The following is a 19,991-nucleotide window of genomic DNA, read 5'->3' as shown; positions in this document are numbered from 1 at the left end:
TTAATGCTTTTCTTATTGCTTGGGAATTCCTCAATCTCCTCATCAATTCTTTTGATGAGAACACATAGCTGTCGTACTCCTCTGCTTGCCATCACCCAAGTGCCCCTCCTCTTCACTAAGGGGTCTCCAACTAAAACCTTCTCTTCCTTTCTCTACACCAGAATTTGTTCTACTGTCAAACTGTGCCTATTCACTTATTAATAACAATGCAGAAATTATAAATTAAATATTATCAAACAAATCCAGCAATACATCAAAAGAATAACTCACCAAGTCCAAGTGGGTTTCATTCCAGAGATGCAAGGGTAAGTCCATTTTAGGAACTCTATTAGCTTAATTCATTTTAATAGATCTTGTAAGAAAAGTCATCTAATATTACCTACGCTGATGCTGGAAAAGCTCTTGAAAAAAATGTACATCTATTCTTCATAAAAACTCTCAATCCCTAACATGACTGAGTAGATCTGTCTTAACCTGAAAGCCTTCATCATACTTAATGGGAAACCACCAGGATTATTTCCACCAGAGTCAGAAACAAACAAAGGATATTTATTTACTCACACTTCTCTTAAGAGGTGCTGTAGTAAATGGTAAATCTTGTGGACTTTGGTATTCAACTACCACTACCAAGGTTCAAATCCCAACCTTGCCACCTAGAACCTGTGTGACTGTGGGCAATTTACTTAATATTTCTCTGCTGAGTTTCCCTTTCTGTAAATGGGGATAATGATAATACTTAAAATCAATCTTAAGGCTGCTTGCTATGAGGTATTAACAGCTTGATAGGAACAAAGTAATTGATAGGTGCATATAAGTGTTTGGTAAATATTAGCTACCATTGCAATTATTTAACGTTATTTCTGAGGCAGTAGACAAACCAAACAGAAAGAAGAAGGGATTTAGAGGTGTTAAAAGAAGAAATAAAATTATCTACATTTTAGTTACTATAATTGTAAAACTTGAAAATCCAAGAAAGAGTACTGAAAAACTACAACAAATAGTAAGAAAATTCTTTAAATAGCAGGGTATAAAATTCACATACAGAAATCAACAGAGCTCATGTGTTTGAAGAAAAAAATGAATGAAAAGCAAAGCAAAGCATGTTCCTGCATAGGAAGACTCAACATCATAAAGATGTTAATCCTCTTTAAATTAAGTTATAAGTTTGACACTGTCATTAATAAATACAAGGAATTTTTAAAAAACTGGATAAGTTGATTCTAAATTTCATAAGCAGAACAATCATGTGGGAAGTTACAGGGAATTTCTGGAAAATAAGAGTGTAAGTGGTAATTTATTTCACCAGATGTTAAACATTATATAGTCTCAATAATTTTTAGCACACACATAGACAGATTGACTGAATAGAATCTGAGCTCAGAAATGAACCTGAACTCATACAAGAATTTAGCATACAACAAAATTGGCATCTAGAATCAGTTGGGAAAAAAGGAACTATTCCCCACTTGCAAAAAAAATAGTGATGGGGTAACAGCCATATGGAAAAAATAGAGGCAGTTCCTGTCAAGAACGGTGATGAGTCTGAGATTTTACCCTGCTTGTAAGCTAACAAGTTCGCCTACTAGGTTTTCATAGGTGCTGTCAGAAGACATGAGACTCCTAGGCCAGAGACAAAAGATTTTCTTACTCATGGACCAGCAAGAAGCATGAGCTTCACGATTGTGTTAGTTCATCTTGCTCCCTAGGTAATGCAGAGTTTGGTCCAGATAGAAGCTGCATACACAGTGGGTTTGTGTCATGGTTGAGGAACTCTGAGCTTAGGAAATTCTCTATCTTATAAGGGGACTGCTAGCAAATCTGATCCAGAGGGAAACATTACCTTTATCACGCTGGACAGCAAACAAATCTGCCCTTCGACGTGGAGGAAAACACTATTTCCATCTCCCAAGGCTGATTATTATACAAACATCCTTGAAAAGATAGTTCAGAACAAAAGCTGTCATAAGATGTACAGAAACATGAGAGATCCATGGAGAATCAACTTCCCACAGACCCTTACCTTTCCCCTATACCAAGATAAGTTCCAAATGGATCAAAGAATTAAACGTTTACCAAAAAGTAAGCAATATAAGAATGATAAAAAGAGAGAAAATCCTCAGAATGGTAAAGGCCTTTCTAAACTATAACACAAAAACATCAAACATAATTTTAAAGTACATGCTAAAATCAAATAAAAGAAAGAAACTTGGAAAAAGAATTTGCAAATCATATTATAAACACATAGCTAATTAACTTAGTATAGCTGTTACAAATAAGATGCTGAATGAAAAACCAAAGACCAATAGAAAAAGGGACAAAAGAGATAAATGGTTCACCAGAAAAGAAAATATAAATGGCTCCTAAACATATGAAAAAAATTTCAGTTAAAATACACTGACAATATTTTTCACCTATTAGATTGGCAAAAAAAAAAAAGAAAGAAATTTGATAATACACTGTGTTGGTGCTGTGCAGTACAATAAGTTGTATATGCTGAACAAGCCCATCTATTGGATTTGCTACAATATTACTGTTTACAATTTTGAGCCACAAGAAAGTGTTTTAGCTATTTCTAAAAGTTAAATTAAAAAATTAAAAACTTACCAGTTCTAGTTTATAATGGCTTTATTCATAATTACAAAAATAAAAACAACCCAAACGTCCCTGTATTAGTCTGCTAAGGCTGCTGTAACAAAATCCCACACACTGGGTAGCTTAAACAACAGAAATTATTTTCTTGCAGTTCTTAAAGATGGAAAGTCCAAGATCCAGGTGCCAGCTGATTCAGTTTCTGGTAAGGACTCTCTTCTTGGCTTGCAGATGGCCGGCCGCCTTCTCTCTGTGTGCTCACATGGCCTTTCCTCAGTGTGTGTGCTCAGAGAGGGAACTCTTGTGTCTCTTCTTCTTCTTATAAGGGCACCAGCCCTATCGGGTTAGAGCCCCACCCTTTTGACCTCACTTAACCTTAATTAAGGTTATAATCAATTTAACCCAAAGGCCCTATCTCCAAATACAATTATATTGTGGGTTAGGGATTCAACATATGAATTTTGTGGGGGACACAATTCAGTCCACAGCAGTCCCTTAAATGGGCAATGAATAAATAAAATCTGGTACCTCCATACAGTGAGATACTCTTCAGCGATACAAGTGGACAAATTATTGAAACAGAAAGTAGCATGGATGGATCTCGAATTATGCTAAGTGATAAAGCCAGATTTAAAAGGCTATATATTATATGTGCCCATTTATATGACATTCTGGAAAAGGCAAACCTATCAGATCAGAAAACAGATCAGTGGTTGCTAAGGAATGGAGAATGGTTTGACACAAAAGGATATAGAGGAATTTTTTTGCTGTGATGGAAGTGTTCCATATCACCTTGTTTGTGGTGCTGGTTACGTGACTGTGTTTATTTGTCAACACTAACAGAACTGGACAGTAAAAGGGCTAAAATTTATTGAATCTAAATTATATTTTGTTTTAAAAATGAAAAAAGCTAGTCTGTATCCTATACCCTATTAGTTTGTCATCAGACTGTAAGGCTATAATGTCTAATACTGATAATAGTTCTTTCCTACCAAGGATTTCTTATTTTTGTTTTTTGAATTTAACAGAGCCTTTCAGAGAGAGATAATGACTTAAAAAAAAAAAACAAAAACAGAATCTCAGTGAAAGTTTAGGGAAAGATTTTTTTTCCTCTGGGTTAGGATGTCCTTTGTGTAACCCCACAAACAGAAAGTCACTAAGTGAGCCTCTAAGCCCACAAACTAATATTTTTGCTATCAAGGTTAAAGTAGAAATCTGTGGAAACAGCCCTGAGCTTTCTTTCTGGGGGCCAGTTTTTTTAAAGAATGGACAAAGGCATCAAAGGCATTCAGAGAACATGAACCCAACCTGCTGTGTCCTGTAGCAACACCTGCTCAGAGGAGGAGAGTTGGGTTCTGTTTCACAACTGATGTCCTCTACCATGTGTCCCCACCTCTCTCCATTTTCCTGCCATCTGCCCAGTGTCCACACAGCGACCAAATATCATTTCTACCATGCTTTACCATCAACAAAAGAAAAATAAACTGGTGAGCAAAGTGCTTCCTTATAGCAACATCAGAATGTTTTTAAACACCACCAAGCAGGAAATAACAGATGAAAGTCACAATCTCTAAAGGAACTTCTCTTAGAGAAAAACAGTAGCACAGTATTGATAGGTTATCAGTTAGAGGATGTGGCAACTATGCAGGCAAATTCCCTAGACAGTGTCTCCATTTATTTGATATGCAGTGATATTTGTTTAAAATATTTTACCATCAGACTAGAAATCATCAGACTGAAAAGGTCACCTGTCCAGGATGAAAACAAAAACTACTTTCCTCTAAAATAAAATCTCCCACTCTGCTCCTTACCCTTAGATTCCTCCTTTCATCACTTCCCCAATAGTCAGCTTTACACCCTGTGGAAAGATGGGTGTGAGTCTGTAATGCAAAATATTTCCAAGCTGGAGGATCAGTGTGAAAAGTAGATGGGAGTGGGACTGGGGATGTGTAAATGGGTACAGTTCTTGTAGGAGCGCTGGACCCCTGTTCTATAGGACCTGAGCCTCCAGTCCTTACTGTGGTTCTGAGGTCTGTGTTCCTTGGGGCCGGCCTGCACGGGAAGAAAGTGCAGCCACTGTGGAGAATAGCTCTGCAAGATAGCCGGCGGTCAGGTAGCTGCGCATGCTCACTGCTGCTCTGTTGCTGCAGCTGCAGAAGCAGCTTTGCACTGCCTTTGTCAGGTCTGGGCTGCCCGATGAAACCCACGGAAATATCTACTCCTCCCCACCCCTCTCAGCCAGTCACTCATCCCTATTTTTAGGATTCCTTAGCAACTGAGTGGCCTGTTATTCCGTAACTAATATTTTGCATTCCTGAGTCCATTACTACAGTTATCACCCCCTCCTTCCTCCTAAATGTATGCCATATTGTCCCTGCAAGTTCTCCCCGTGAATGTATGTCTTCTTGTTCCTGCAAGTTCTCCAAGGACAGGAAAAGCACATTCATCAGGATCTGCTCTGTGCCTCATAACTCCTGGATTCACGAAATTCTTCCTCCGTCAACCCTAAATTCCTTCTAACGAAGTTGAACCCTATTCCTCGCTGTCCATCTTCACCAGAGATGAGGACTAGCCAATCAACATTCTCTTTGTAATAAACTTTCATTTTGCTTAATCAGAAACAAGAAAAGCATGATATTTTAAAAAATCAATTATCTGCTTTTGAAGAAGTCAAAGGGCAAGAGAGCTGCATCTGGCCCACTATGCCCCACTACGGGAGGAGGTCAGGGGAGAATTCCTTCTTTAAGTCACCAGACCTGAGGAATACTGCCATTTTGGTTGTAAATCAAAGAAGCATTTGTGCTACTGTTGCAAGATGTTATAACACAATGGAGTGGGGGGGAGATCTCTGCCTTTTTAAACTTAGGATCATTTATAATCATTCAGTCTTGGCAGGTCTAGTCCTCACCCATCACTCCCTCTTACTAACAGCTTGTTCCTATTCTTAGCTTGGTGGGAATGTTTGAGTATGTGATGTATTTTGGGAAAATAAGCTAGAGTCATTGAATGTACAAAGGAAGAAGCTCATTTTGTAGATATTTAAATTAAGATAATGCTAACCTTAAAAAAAAACAAAACTAGTCTATCTTCACAATAAAATCCAATTTTAAATGTATCATATTTATTATGAACATTTCTTTCTAATGAAAAAGAGGTTCTATTTGTCTTTTACCATGAGAACTTGACAATAGCCTGTTCTATAGTGAGCTTCAACAAATACCAATGTACTTTCAAGTTGGACAGTGTGGGTTCTAGGCTCACTGATAGGGATTTTGTACTTCTGCTTTTCTGGGGCAGCTGGTATGCTCCACTGAAGAATTTTTGCTCAGTGGAGGCTGAAGCAGGACATTCTTTGGGGCAGGCCCTTCATTTTCTTGCCAACTCTTTGAAGCTTTGCCCAGTGCAAAGCTCACATCACTCTAGTACATAGTGGAATGACAAGATGGCATTTGCATTAGCATGAGCTCTGTGAGCCCAGGAATTGTAAACTCTTTGGATATAGATTAGAATAATACCTTCACTAACTAATACCAACACTAACTTCAGCCTGGTAAACTAAGATAGAAAATTTAAGAAAGATGTTGTGGTATTCTTGGTATATTAGAGCCACTGATTGCCTCAAAGAGCCCCCTTTTACCCAGAATATTACACGCTTCCCAACAGCCCAGTGGAGGAAGTCACCATTATGACTCTTAACCCTGAGATTAAGGTATGTGTAGATTTCATACTTCACTCTACAATTTTGCCATCAGAGTCTGTCTTTTAGACATTGTCATCTGCTCTTAGTAAATGCTGTGGATAAATGTATTCTAACAACTTCATCCACATTAATGTATACATTTTCCTAAAAAAATTATTTTAATTCTCACGTATACTTGCTAAATGATGTGAATAACTTTCATTGTTATCTAAGATAAGCCAAAAAGACTACTTTTGCATCAGCCAGCTGTATGTTTGAACAGAATTATTTAGGCAATTTGCCTCAATTTTCAGAATCACTTTGATCCAGCTGACACTCTGGTAATTTTAGTCAAATGCTGCTTGGGATGACCCCGCCCAAATGGTTCCCTGGGGACCTTAAGGACCCAGAAGTCTTTGGTCCCCTAAGTCTAAAAGCTTTCAGCCAAGGAGCTAGAGGCAGAAGTGGAGACTAAACCAATCCATGCTACCGCCCTCACTGCCGCCCTGCCCTCTGCAAGCTGTTCAGTCCAGGACAAGAGTCCATCTGAGATCTAGCTTGTTTCCTTTGTTTCAGAAAGCACTGAGAAAGGGAAGCTCCGTGCTCTGTAGGGCTGCTTTTCCTAAATTCCTAGCATCAGGATTTGATGGTTCCAAGTACAGCAATGGAACCCTCTCCCCCTCTTCTCCTCCCACTGCAACTTCCTATCTCCTCCAGCAGGAACAAATGGTGGGCATCGTGTTTCTCCAACCTCAGCCAGAAACTAATTAAATTCTGGTACCCAAAGGGGCCCTTTTGTTCTTTTACTAAAGGCAAGTCCAGCATCTTCTGTGTTTAATACCTGAAAAGCCAGTTTGTAATAGCAATTTATGGGTAATACACCTAGAAACAATACATCCAAGTAGTTCCTTATGGCGAGATTTTGCCAAAATGTTCTACTTCATTCTTATGTAACTCCTATGAGCTAATTTGTGAGATAAGATTTTGGCCCTAAGCACATTTCTTAGAAGTAAATAAGGAATTTAGGTAAATATCATGCGAGTTACTTTGAGCTACTACTCCTGTACTCCCTCCGCTATCAGTTTTAATAACTTTTTAAAATACCATGTTTTGAAGGGAGCTTTGTTTTTCTCAGCTCTGTCTCCCATCTGCTACATTTAGTAACAAAGCTATAATCTGGGGTTTATGATATTAATTGCTGTGGAGATTAATGTAATGCTATGCTCTTAATGTTTTACTGAGACAGCATGGATGGGTAAAGGGGTTTGAAACATAAATAATACACTACAGTAAGCATTTGAGAAAAGTAAAACATTTAAGAAATAGAATCAGTTTTAGAATTAATATGTACTCACCTTTGTACACATATTGCTTGGTTGCACGTACAATTTAAAGGATTAGGTCAAAGCAAATTCTGTTTGAAAAAAAACCCTATTACTTGGGAAATGAAACTGCACACAAAAGAAGAGATGATGCTATTGTATTTCAAAGTGACCTCCATTCTACATCCCAGCATAAAATATTTTTACAAAAATAATTGACCTCTCTTCCGCCTCAGAATACTAGATTAGTAACACCTGGTTATGGTGTGTGTTGAGGGGGGGGAGGTATGTGAACTAGTATAGGAGGGAAGATAGCCCTGTAATAGAAGACTTTTCTTGCTTCAATAATAATTTTCTTAAAGCCTTTTATTGCTGCCACTAGAGTGAAAGGAAATAATGCCTCTCTTTCTTAGCAGATGCCTGCCTTCCCATTCCCTCCAGTTCAAGGTAGAAGAAGAATAGGCCTGAGCCTTCCTCCAAGCTTCCTGTCTCAGGAATTTACTAACCCCTGGGAACTGGTGAGCAATTTACAACGTCCATGTTCAACAACAACAACAAAAGGAACCTCTACCCTTATCTTGTGCTATGTGCAAAAATAGATAATAGACATAAATGTACAACCTATAAACTATAAAACTTCTAGAAGAAATCATAGGAGAAACATTTTGACCTTGAGTTAGGCAAGTTTTCTTAGATATAACACCAAAAACGTGTTTTATTTAAAAAACAACTGATAATTTGGATTTCAAAATTTTAAACTTCTCCTCTTCAAAAGACACCGCAAAATGAAAATACAAGCTACAGACTGGGAGAAAATATTTGTAAAATGCATGTCGGTTAAAAGATTTGTATCCAGAATATGTAAAGAGTTCTCTAAACTCAATCATAAAAAACAAGTGCCACTACACACCTATTAGAAAGACCAAATCTGGAACATTGACAACACCAAATGCTGGCAAGGATGTAGAATAATGGGAACTCTTATTCATTGTTGATGGGAATACAAAATGGTACAGCCACTTTGGAAGACAGTTTGGCAGTTTCTTACAAAACTAAGTTTTGTAAGTTTCTTACTCTTAGTATACAATCCATTAATCATGCTGGTATTTACTCAATGGAATTGAAAACATATCCACACAAAAATCTGCACACAGATGTTAATAGCAGCTTTATTCATAATTGCCAAAACTTGGAAGCAGCTAAGATGTACTTTAGTAGATAAATGAATAAATAAACTGTAATACATCCATATAATGGAATACTATTCAGCACTAAAAAGAAATAAACTATCAAGTCCTTAAAAGACATGGAGGAAACTTAAATGCATATTACTAAGTGAAAGAAGCCAATCTGAAGGGGCTTCATACTGTATGATTCCAATCATATGACATTCTAGAAAAGACAACTCTATGGCAATAATAGAAACATCACTGTTTCTTGGGGAGGGGCGGTAAAGGTATAGGCAGAGCACAGAGGATTTTAAGGGCAGTGAAAATACTCTGTATGATATTCTAATTACGGCTATATGTCACTATACATTTGTCCAAACCCACAGAATGTACAATACCAAGTGTGAACCTAAGATAAATATGAACTTTGAGTGATTGTGATGTGTCACGGTAGTTTCATACTTGGTAACAAATGTATGTACCGTTTTGGTGAGTAATGCTAATAATGCAGAAGGTGATTCATGTAGCAAGGTGCTTGGGGATATGTGGAAAATCTCTGTACCTTCCTCTCAATTTTGTTGTGAACCTAAATCTGCTCTTCCAAAAAAGTCTTTAAGTAAGTAAATAAACACGTGGAATTATTCATAACCATTCTAAACTAAAAGCAACGCAAGTGTTCCTCAACCAGTGAATGGGTAACAAACTGTGGTACTGTATACTGCAATCTGTATACTGCAATAAAAAGATATGAACTACTGATGCAGGCAACAACATGAGGGAGTCTCTAATACATTATGTTAAGTGAAAGTAGCTAGACTCAAAAGGCTACATACTATATGAGTCCTTCTAAATGTCATTCTGGAAAACAAAACAAAACGAGAAGGATAGGAAACATTGGTGGCTGTCAGCATCTGGAGATGGGGAGGGGGGTTGATCACAAATAGGCTTAAGTGAATTTGGGGGGATGATGGAAATGTTCTATATCTTGATTGCAGTGGTAGTTACATGACTATATGCATTTGTCAAAACACATAGAACTGTACTCTATGAGGAATTTTACTGTGTATAAATTATACCTAAATTGTTTAAATGTTAAAAATAAACAAACAAAAAAACCCTAAAACAACCTCTGACCCAGAGTCAGCATGGTCACTGTTGACGGAGACTGCTGGCTTCTTAGCTCTCTAAAAGTGGGGTTGCCAGCTAATCCCACACATGTTTGTTATTCCAGGTCACACGGGTTGTGCAGTGGTTTGTCTCCTTTCTCGTAGACAGCTGCTGACTGATGTTGAAAGACAAGACAAGGAGAACTTTCTCTTTCCTTTCTTTCTTTTCTATTTCTTCCTCCCTTTTCTGCTTTCCCCCCAGCTCTTTTCTTTCACTTCTTTTCCCTACTGATTTATCAGTCTGTGCCTAGCTGAAAGGGATCTGCTGGAGGCTATGGTGAGTGGGGCAAAGGGAAGCATTTGCTCTGAATAGAAGTGTATTAGTAAATGATTAACAACCAGCTTTCTGAAACACACACGTGAATGCACACACAGATTTATTTTAAATTCTACTGATATAAAGGATATAGAACACATAGTTTATAAATAATAATAGAATATACATTATTCTTTAGTGTGAATTCCATATAGCCAATTGATTCCCAGTGAATGTTTCACTGATTCTTGCTGAACTTTTGTATCTGTAGCCAACATACCATTGTAAATAACAAACAAGTGTAGTTTTGACAAGAATCCTGGCTGATATTTTCACTGACATTAATGATTAAGATGAAAGTGAAACAACAAAGATATGTGTTGGAGCTTGACTCATTCACCAATGACCTGAGTGACTTGGATGAATTTGATAATAGTTTTTGAATACTGGAGGAATAATTCCTTGAACTTTGTGCTAGTCACAATGTAACAGCTATAGACACGACATATTTTTAAGTTTAATCTACAGTATTAACATTTTCCCCATCACTATACAATCAACAAAACAATAAATTGAGCCCAAATTTGGAGCATCCTTCTATTTCCATGGTTTAAATACTCTCAGACTGAACAATTCCAAACTACCAATGTGAAATCACTGGACAAAGAGAAGTCCTCCAGCACACCGTTATACACTATTTCCACCATCCAGATACAGTAGATGGAAACAGCATCAGGAACACAGGCAACAGCAAAATGTAGTAAAATAATTAAAAATGATGAGTTTTGAGTATGACCTTTGCTCTGAGTGTAATTTATTTCATTGAAAGCTTACATCATTGAATTTTTAATAATGACTGTGTTTAAGAACTAGCTCACAAAATTCCTGAAATTTAACAGTTTTCTAGCACTTCTTTGAGCTGGCTCCAGCCAATTAAGGATCCGAGTGCAAGGCTATGAGCCCCTGCCCCACCACAAATTCTGTAGCAGCAGAGGCAGTATGAAGGGAGAATGCGTGCAAACCTATGTTGCTTCCCCAAGCGCCACTACCCTCAATATATTGCCAGGGTTGCTTTAGCCTTGTGGGATATTTCCCTGAGCCATTCAGACTGGTTGTCAGGCCTAAAATATCAGTGTCATCAGCCACATCTTAAACTGTATGAGAAAATGGATGTGGATTTCAGTGGCATAAATGGTTTGGTGTTCTTCATTAAATTTCATCCATTAAAATATTCTCTTGTTGCTAATGAGGATTTGTTGTTCAGGGAAAAAATATTATTCTGAAATTCCTTTTATTTTTAAAGTCAAATATGGGTAGATAGTCATCAAAATGTGAACAATTACCTTGGATGGTGAGGTTTTTTTCCTTCTTCTCGCAATTTTGTGTGGTTTACAGATTTTCTACAATAAACATGTAACACCACGGTAATATGTAAAAAAATTGAGACAAATCTTTGGTAACTTGATATTTAAAAGTGCATTGATGTTATCCTTTTAAAGACCAAAAGAACAAGTTGCATTTTCGGTAAAAGAATGCCCCCGGAAACAAACAGTACTATGTTCAGTTTCATTTAAAAGCCAGATGTCCAGGAATTGGATATGGCTAATTATCAATTTCTACCCAGATGAAGTGTTTTCTTTTTTTCTGTCATTAGATGGAAAAACACAGTATCTCTGGCTGCTTACTTTATTACATTTAGTCACTTTAGTTGGAAAGCTTTAAGGAATAGGTGGAGCTTAGATAAAGGGCAGTTTATTCTATTATGAATGAAAAGTTGAAGCAGGTACAAGAGATAGAAGGCAAAGAGTTAAAATGTGTAATTGGTTATGTGACAAAGATTTTTAAGCCTGCTCTTTGTCCAATTCCAGCAGTGTTAGAAATGGAATTTATCCCTTCTCATGTATTAATCTTCTTCCTGTATTAATCTGTAGCTGTGTAACAAATTACTCTAAGACTTAGCAGCTAAAAACAATAGCTATTATTTCACAGTTTCTATATGTCAGGAAGTTGAGCATAGTTTATGAATTACTTGGCTCCCTGTAGCTCAAGGTCTTTCTATGAAGCTGTTAGCCAATGCTGTGGTATCATCTGAAGGCTTGACTGGGAGAGGATCCACTTCCAGGCTCACTCACATGATTGTTGGTGGGATTGCATTCCTTGTGAACTGTTGGACTAAGAACCTCAGTATCTTGCTGGCTTTTGGCCAGAGGCCTCCTCTGTTCCATGTCATATGGGCCTCTCCATAAAGCAGCTCACACCATGGCAGCTGGCCTCCTTAGAGCAAACAGGCAAGAGAAACATCTAAGGTATAATATTTGCTTCCTGTCTTTCAGAGCTCACTGCTCTCCACTGCCAGGTGTCCAGTGCCTCAAAAACAAACAAACAAACAAAAACATTGCTTCACATATTTCATCCAGTTTTGGGTTGTTTAAAGCTTGAGGGTGTACCTGGTACTTATTACTCCATCTTATCCAGAAGTGGAAGTGTCTGAAAATCTTTATTAATAATCCTATCATACTTCTCTGCCAGAAACGAATTTAATTTAATTTCTTATATTTTTATTTTTGTAAGCATAAGGTAATGTGTTTTAAAATTATTCTTATTGATTAAAGAAAAATTACCAGCACAAAAAGTAAAATTAGAAATCAATGTCTTAATGAGATGGACTGGGGGCATTATTAATAAATGTTAAATTATTCTTTTGCTTGGCATTCAGGGCAATGAATCATTGAGAAATGCTTGCTTCTCTTTGGTAAAGTGGTGGGATAGCTATTGTGAAAATGGAGTCGAGAAAGAGAACCAGTATGACTCCGGATGCCTTCTCAGGCAAATCAGTTTTAGAGACAAAGTCATATGAAAGTTGTTGATCTGAAATCACTTCCTTAAAACCATCCCTTACACATATTATTATTTCCCACATGTGCCATGACATAAAAATGGTTGGGAAGCACTAGTGTTGACAGTGCTCCATATCCCATTTCTGTTTGTAACTATGACTGGCTAAACTGTATCTTTGCTAGACTTCTCCAAGAAGAACTAGCAACCACCTCTGCTGTGGTCCTCCACTGGAGTCTTCCTCCCCTTATGTTCTGGGCTGGAGTCTTTCCTCCACCTTGGTTCTTCTGTCACTTCCTGTCTTACAGATACTTGTCAAAAATCTCTCATGAACTGATGGAACACTCTCCCATTCTCAACATTCATGGATGTTTTCCCTTTTATGTACACTTATTGGTCAGGGAGCAGGTCCAGGTTTTGTCATGAATAGGTTTTGGATTTGGACCTTGTCAAATGCTTTTCTCAATCAATTGATAACGATCATATGGTTTTTCTTCTTTAGCCTATTGATATGTAGATTACATTGATTGATTTTTTTTTAATGTTGAACAGTCAGGCATACCTGGAATAAGTCCTGCTTGGTCATGTATATTTTTTAATACAGTGTTGGATTTGATTTGCTAATATTTTATTGATGATATTTTCATCTAAGTTTAAGGGAGACAGTCTGTAGTTTTCTTTATTGTAATGTCTTTATCTAATTTTGGTATCATAGTAATACTGGCCTTATAAAGTGAATAGAGAAGTATTCCTTCCTCTTCTATTCTCTGAACAGATTGTATAAAATTGGTGCTAATTTTTCTCAGAATACTTGAAAGGATTCTCCATTTCTTTTTCCAGGGAATTATAATGACAAGTTCAATTTCTTTAATGGTTATAGGACTCTTCTATTTCATCTTGTTTGAGTTTTGGTGGTGTGTAGAATTGGTCTATTCTAAGTTGCTGAATTATAAGTTATTGGTGTCTGTGATATTCCCTTATTACTCCTTTAAAGGCTGCAGGAACTGTAATGATAAACTGTTTCATTACTGATATTGATGATTTGTGTCTTCTCCCTTTGGCAGTCTTGCTGGAAGTCTATTAACTAGCTTTTTGTTGCATTTGTTTGTTTTGTTTTATTTTGTTTTCCAATGTCATTGATTTCTGCTCTTTCTTTTTTCTAGCTTCTTAAGGTTATTGATATGAGACTTTCCTAATGTAATCTTTCTAATTTTTCTGAGTAATATTTAATGTATAAATTACCTTCTCAGCACTACTTTAGCTGTAACCCAGAAATTTTGAAATGTTGTATTTTAATTTTTATTCAGTTCTGTGTATTCTTTTATTTTTTAATATTTATTTATTTATTTGGCTGCGCTGGGTCTTAGTTGTGGCATGCAGGATCTTCGTTGCTGCATGTGAGATCTTTAGTTGAGGCATGCGAACTCTTAGTTGTGGCATATGGGATCTAGTTCCCTGACCAGGGATCGAACCTGGGCCCCCTGCATTGGGAGCGCAGAGTCTTAGCCACTGGACCACCAGGGAAGTCCCAGTTCTGTGTATTCTTTTAAATTTCCTTTGAGACTTCTTCTTTGACAAGATGTGATATTTTTTTGTTTTCGGCTGCACTGCGTGGCTTGCGGGATCTTAGTTCCCTGACCAGAGATTGAACCCGGGCCTTCAGCAGTGAAAGCACGGAGTCCTAACCACTGGACCACCAGGGGATTCCCCAGAAGGTTTGATTTTAGAGGGTGTTGTTTAATTTCCAAGTATGTGGAAAATTTCCTGTTTCCTTTCTCTCACTGATTTTTAATTCAATTCCATAATGGTCAGAGAACATACTTTGTATAGTTTCAATTCTCTTAAATTGTTAACATTTGTTTTCTGACCCAGCATTTGGTCTATTATCAGTGCTTGAAGAAAAAAATGTGCATTCTGCTATTGTGGGTAGAATGTCTATAAATGTCATTTAGATCCTGTTGGTTGATTGTGTTGTTTAGGTCTTCTATATCTTTGCTCATTTTCTGACTCTTAGTTCTATCAGTTGCTGAGAGGGGGATGTTGAAGTCCCCAATTATAATTTCAGGTATCAATGTTTAATGAGAGATCAATTTTGGAGTCCCTGTGTAAGAGAAAAAATAGAAAATTTGAATACAAATTTAAGTAAGGAAGTAAATATTAATTTAGAATGAGAAAAAATCACAACAAATTATACATTTTGGAATGCTAACATAAAATCCACAAATATCACAAAATCCAAAAAACAATATAGTATGTTTATTATTTTACTGCCTGACATAGTTATATAATACTTTTTCCCTACATTTTTTGTCTGGATGCTCTTTACTTGCCTCTGCATATGACAGTGATTTTGTTTTATCATATTTGTATCAATTGAACAGATCATTCAGTGTTTCTTCAAGTATGGTTGATCAAAAAATTTTTTATTACTGATAGGTTTTTTTTTTTTAGCTTGGCATCTTGTAATTTTTTAAGATTGTAGTCACATTTGGGGACGTTTCTATTAGGTTTCATTTATAGGAGCTATAAAATTTGGAAGAATTTTCTACAGACTAGCTTCTGGCTTTGTACTTACTTCTGGTACAAGTACCATAGGATGTGTTCATATTGCAACACAACCTCTGGCCCTGCACCTTGGTATTACGATGCTGGGAAAGTCAGACAATGGCTGGAGGAGTATTCCTGGAAGCTATTCCTCTGCAAGGATGGCTAGCAATAAAATACTACTCACAGAAGTGACTGTGAATCATATAAATATTCTCCCACTCAATTCTAACAAATTGTATCCCAAGCTCAACTTTCCTTTAACTGGATCCCAAAATGACTCCAACCACTCTAATACTACCTGACACAAGGAGAGCTGTGATAGAGGGGAAATCAGAGTAGGAAGAGACAATGCCCTTAACCAATTGTGGTTGAAATATATTACTTTTACAGGTTTTAGAAAATCATATAAACACATGAACATATTGCTAAGGCACCTTCCAGGACCTTGGAAAGGGCCTGTGCAAATGGGGGTCTTTGAAACTTAACCTTCATTAGTTTCATTGAAAATTAAGCCCTGCTGACATTTTAATGGGATACAGAGAGAAGGGAGGTAAACACTTGTACTTAGTCTGCTATCTTGAAGCAGAAGTTTCTTGGATGTCTTTTTTTTTTTAACTCTTTATTATGAAAGTTTCCAAGTATACCCAAAAGCACTGAGAATGGTATAATGGATATTCATGGTTCTCATCAACCAAGTTCTAAAATTATCAAATTTTGCTGATCTTGTTTGTTTGGATGCTTCCAGTTCAAGGCATTGTAGGGCATAGATACAAAGATGAATGAGACATGGATTCTGCCCTCATATATGTACCTGGTGAAGAAGATGAGGCATGAGCCCAACACACCATGTCATACTGCCCAAAGGAGAACCCAGGACCGTGGAAGGAGAGAACACCTTCAGCCAGGAATGACCAGTAAAAGCTTCAAGGAAGAAATGGGCTACTTAGGAAACAAGTCCATTTTTTTAACTTGTTCAAGCTGAGACAGAATTGAAGTATCTGAAATACATATTTCTGATTTTTCACTCTAGAATGTTCATCTTGGCTTTGGGGAAATAGTTCAACCTGTTTGCTCTTTATCTAGATCTCTAATACTCAGATTCATCCAGATTTGAGTAACATTTATTGAGTGCTTGGTAGGTGCCATGCATTTTCACACACAATATTTCATTTAATCCTCACAACAAGCCTGAGAGACAGATATCATCATCCCCATCCTTGAAGATGAGAAGACAGATCCAGAGGGACAACCTGCCTAAGGCTGCACAGATAGGAAGCATAACTAAAATCCAGGATTCTAATTCCACTTTTAGTATTCTTAAAGTTATACCTGTATCTGCATGGTACTTTTCTTAAACTTTTCAAAGGATTTCCCCAGTTCAGAAACCCTCTGTGGTTCCCAGTCACTACAGGATACGACTGATAATGAAAGTCCTTACACTAGCATTTCCCTTTCTCTACAATCCAGTCTTTGTTTTCCTTCAACTTTGTCTTCCATTCACAAGACTGCATCTGAATCCTCTTCCGGTGTCTGGGAAGTTGCCTTCCTCATGAAGCAGAGCCCACCTCTCACAATGGAAATCCAAAGTCCATGCGGTCATTCTCCCAGCCTCCATATCAGTTAGAGCTGTGCTGTCATATATGATAGCCACTAGCCATGTGTAGCTATGGAGCACATGAAATGCAGTAGCGTCACAGGTTGAAATGATAATATTTTGGATATATTGGCTTAAATAAAATATGTTGTTGAAATTAATTTCACCTTTTTCTTTAATTGTCTTAATGTGGCTACTAGAAAGTTTAGGATTATGTATATGGCGTGCATTATATTTCTATTGGACAGCATTGAGCTAGAGTGTTAACATGTACCTGGGTTGTGTCAATCATTTGTCCCCAGGCTTGGGACTGACAGCTAGCATGGTGAAGTCACAGTGACCCTCTGTTCTAATGAGAGTAGTGGCAGCAATAGTAACTGTATCTGTTTCCAGGGGCAGCAGTGACATCAGCCAGTGTCTAGGTCAAGTGGTGTTGGTGGTCCCAGTTTTGGTTATCTGTATCCAGCAGTGGATACAGGGGTGGCTCCTCGGGACCAGTTCTGGGCATAAAGTTGAGTGTTGCTCCTGAATATCCTGCAGGCACCCAATATTCTTCTAACGAATGCCTTTTCTGCTAAGGTTCTTCATGAGTTCTCTCCTCTCCACCCCTGTCCACAATGATTCTTCTTTCCATATCAACAGTGAATCAGATCCAAACTACACACTTGACACTTGACCTGCGCTAGTTATATTATCACAGGAAAGTACCTTTCTCTTCAACCAGACTGTAAAATTCCCCAGGGCAGGAACCCTTTTTTTTTTGCATAATTGTTTCTCAGCAGCTGTCAGGTCATCTTGGTTATATCATCTCTGGAGGAATACTTGTTAGCTATCGCTGCAGAGCTCTGAGGTAGGCAGAGCAGCTATCATAATTCCTGTTCATGCAGATGAGGAGACTTGCTCCGTGGGGTGGAGGGACTGGCCCCAAAGTCTTGCAACTGGTTGCTGCCAAATTGAGACAGTAACCCAGACCTCCTCACTGCTCATCCCCACCTCTTTCCTATACTTCAGGCCCTAACATATACATATACATATACATATATATATATATATACACACACACACACACACACACATATGATGGTGTATTTGTTTCTAGGGCTGCTGTACAAAGTGTCACAAACTGGGTAGCTTAAAATAATGGGTACTTATTGTCTCACAGTTCTGGAGGCTATAAGTCTGAAATCAAGGTACTGACAGGACCATGCTTCCTCTGAAACCTGTAGAGAAATCCTTGCTTGCCTTTTCCTAAATTCTCATGGTTGGCTAGCAAACTTTGGTGTTCCTTGGCTTGTAGCCACATAACTCCAATCTTTGCCTTTGTCATCACATGGCTTTCTCCCTGTGTGTCTCTTTCTTCATATGGCTGTCTTCTTATAAGGACACTAGTTATTGGATTAGGGGTCCACCCTACTCTAGTATGACCTCATTTTAACTTAACTAATTACATCTGCAATGATCCTACTCCCAAATAAGTTCATACTGGTTAGTACTTGAGGTTAGGAATTCAACATATCTTTTGAGGGGTGGGGGAATATTCAACCCATAACAGATGTTAACCATAAGAGGAGAGAATACCATAGAAACCAAAGACATTGCCTTGATTCCAGGATTTATTCTAAGGAGGAATCATACTACAGTGGGGTAGAAGGCAGAGGAGTCTTTTTCGGTATATATTCCCACCTACTACTTGGTTTGCTTATGGACTAACTGGGTTTGGTGGACAAGTGTGTGTTATTGTGAGTTAACAGTATAAAAAACTGAATGGCCTTCATATAAAAACTGAATGGCCCTGGGTATAAGATAGTGGCCCCATCCTTTCTAGTAGTTCCTCACAGCTATCCTGAGGCAGCTATCCTGTTTAGAGGGAAATGATGGTGTATAATTCTGATGAGTAGATGGGATAAGTGACTGTTGCAGTAACCCTGTCACTCTTTGCCAGAGAACTGTCTCTGATGACTAAAGTATTACTTGGGACCTAGATGAAAGAGTTAGTCATTCAGTAACAAGCCTAACTGAGGGGATGCAGCTAGCATTTAGGGAATGCACCCATTTTTCTGTATCTCCTCTTTTCCCTTGATCAAACATATAAAAGTTATTAATAAAAAGAAATACAAATTTTAAAAAGACATGAAAAGGAAATGGTAAAATGAGTTCTGCTCTAGTCTGAAAGAAAAGAATGACAGCAGTTTCCAATCAGGCCCTTTGTTGAGATCCTGTACAAGAATAGCAGTATGATTGGGATTCTTAAATGGCAGTAGCTGAAATCGCTAATGAGAGCCTGCTAATGACACAGACTCAAATCACCAAACAAGCCCATCTTGAAATCCAGTTTCTCTAGATGGGAAGGACATGGGCTTTAGGCTCGGCACTATCTCTTAATGTAGAACCCTGGGCAAGTGACTTAATCTCTCTGAAGTTTTCTATGTATAAAAACAAGGATAACTACCTAGCAGGGGTGTAGTGAGGTTTAAGTGTCCAGCAGAGTACACAGCACATATAATAGGTGCTCCATTAAATTGAAGCCTTCGTCCTCCTAGTCCTGCAAATATCAGTATATGCAATACAGGGCTTCCCTGGTGGTGCAGTGGTTAGGAGTCCGCCTGCCAATGCAGGGGACACAGCTTTGAGCCCTGGTCCAGGAAGATCCCACATGCTGCGGAGCAACTAAGGCCATGCAGCACAACTACTGAGCCTGAGCTCTAGAGCCCTTGAGCCACAACTACTGAGCCCACGAGCCACAACTACTGAGCCCACGAGCCACAACTACTGAGCCCACGAGCCACAACTACTGAAGCCCATGCGCCTAGAGCCCGTGCTCCGCAACAAGAGAA

This window comes from Balaenoptera musculus, chromosome 3 (assembly GCF_009873245.2).
Source record: "Balaenoptera musculus isolate JJ_BM4_2016_0621 chromosome 3, mBalMus1.pri.v3, whole genome shotgun sequence".
Classification (NCBI taxonomy): domain Eukaryota; kingdom Metazoa; phylum Chordata; class Mammalia; order Artiodactyla; family Balaenopteridae; genus Balaenoptera; species Balaenoptera musculus.
Note: the sequence above shows the minus strand (reverse complement) of the source record.